Consider the following 2,330-nt stretch of genomic DNA (forward strand, 5'->3'; position numbering starts at 1 on the left):
GGGGGCCGCGCCTCCCGCCCCAGCCCCGAGGGGCGGACCGGTGCGGGGGGCTCAGCCTCGGCGGGACGGGGGACGGGGGTCCCGCGCCCCGGTCACGTTGCAATGCAGCTGTTTGCAAGCGCGGCGCGCCGCGGGGCAGGGAGCCGCCCGGGCCGGGGTGGGGGGATCCTGCTGCTTCCAGCCCGGGGAGCTCCGCCAAGTTTGGCGGGGGAGCGGAGGGGAAGCGCCGCCGCCAGGCTGTGGGGACAGCAGCGCCGGGGACCTGCCCCGTCCGAGCACGGAGACACGCAGGGGCGTTCAGGTTTCTGCTGGGGAGAGGCAAGCATCGGGACCGGAGGGAGCGGAGCCTCTTCCTGCAGGCTCCCTGCACCAGCAATATGGGTCAGATCTGCTGTGGCAAGCAGGCTGCCCCCCCTGCCGCTGGGAGTTGCCACTAGATATAGCTCCCCTCTTTCCAACGGGGAATTTACATCGGTTTCTGTCGCTGGCCTCTGCTCTTGGCCGTGATGACATGCACCTGGGCAACGGGAGGATGTTTTCTGTATCCCTAGTGCTAGGAGGCCGTCCGGGTAGGTAGCAAGCACTCTCTCTCCCGCATTGTCATGCAAAAATAAATGGCATAGCAGTGTGTTCAGAACCGGCAAGCATTTTACGTGCTGGGTAGCTTAATATGCATTGAGATTTTTATGCGTATGAATATCATGTGGGAGACCACTTGAAATGTTATGTTCAGCATTTGTTGATTTTTTTTTTTGAATTTTTTTTAACGTTACTTGAAGGACCAGGGAGTTTGGAGCATTCGGCTGCAGAATGTCCTGCCTGTCAGGCAAGCTGATTGTGTGTTTCGCCGCTGAGGATAACAATGCCTGCTAAATATATTCTTTCCCACAACGACAATACTATGTTGTATGGCTACAATTAGATGGTGACACCGTATGTCAACATACTCAAACTATATAGCAGCATCACGGTGAACTGGATAAGGGCTTGTCTAAATAGAAGACAGATGGTCCAGTGGTTAAGACTGTGGGAGACCTGGGTTTCAACTCCTTGTGGGCAAGTCACTTAGACAGTATATACCTCAGTAACAGATGCAAAATAGAGCTTTATGAAGAGGGCATCAAAATGGGCAGGCCTAGGGATACTATAAAATACAGATAAGTGCCCAAAATTGGTAGTGGATACATTGATTTCAAGTCTTGTTGCAGTTGACTTCAGTTGGTTTTGGATCAAGCTTACAACTGCATCTCTGTAATGTTAAATTTAAGTTATAGAATTAGCCGAAATATCAGTATATGACAGTTTGCTACAGATGAAACCTAACGTTTCAAGTGGTTTCCCAGATTATGTTCTTACACATAACAATCTTAATGCATTTTAAGCTACATAGCACATAAAATGCTTGCCAGTTCTGAACATACTGCTATGCAATTTAATTTTGCATTTCTAGCCCAGCAGTTGTACCAAATGTGTTTAAATGAAAAGAGGTGAGAGGTGCAATGCTGCGTTAAAAAAATATGAGACCAGAGAGGTATAGGATAACAAATTGTTGTAAAAAAAACAAAAAGCAAGCCACCCTCCCAAACTAACAACTTAAATATTAACTTAGCTTTTCTTTCTGTTTGAGAAAATGTTTCTTTAGCATTTCTCCCAGTTCAATGAAAACAATCAAGATTTTTCTTTATAAAGACTTTCTGCTAGTACTTTAAACATTTCAAGACTCCTCAACTCCATAGGAGTTTTGAAGAGATGGGAGCCCAGGAAGGGTGGCTGTACCTTAAGGAAATGATCCTTCAGGCACAGAGGGAGATGATCCCGATGCGAGGAAAAAGAGGGAAAGGGGCCAGGAAGCTTCCTTGGCTGACCAGAGAAATCCAGGGCAGCCTGCGGACTAAAAGGGGAGCATATAAAAAGTGGAAACGGGGAGAGATTACTAAAGAGGGGTATACCTCCTCTGCTCGCATGTGTAGGGAGGCAGTTAGACGGGCCAAAACTACCATGGAGGTGAGGATGGCATCCCAAGTAAAGGATAACAAAAAATTGTTTTTTAGATACATAGGGAGTAAAAGGAAGGCCCAGGGTGGAATAGGACCCCTACTAAATGGGCAGAAGCAATTGGTGACGGACAGAGGGGACAAGGCTGAACTCCCCAATGAGTTCTTTGCCTCGGTGTTCCTAAGTGAGGGGCACGACAAGTCTCTCACTGGGGTTCTAGAGAGGCAGCAGCAGGACGCCAGACTACCAAATGTAGACCCTGAGATGGTGCAGAGTCACTTGGAGGAACTGGATGCCTTTAAGTCGGCAGGCCCGGATGAGCTCCATCCGAGGGT

This window comes from Alligator sinensis, unplaced genomic scaffold (assembly GCF_000455745.1).
Source record: "Alligator sinensis unplaced genomic scaffold, ASM45574v1 scaffold421_1, whole genome shotgun sequence".
Classification (NCBI taxonomy): Eukaryota; Metazoa; Chordata; order Crocodylia; family Alligatoridae; genus Alligator; species Alligator sinensis.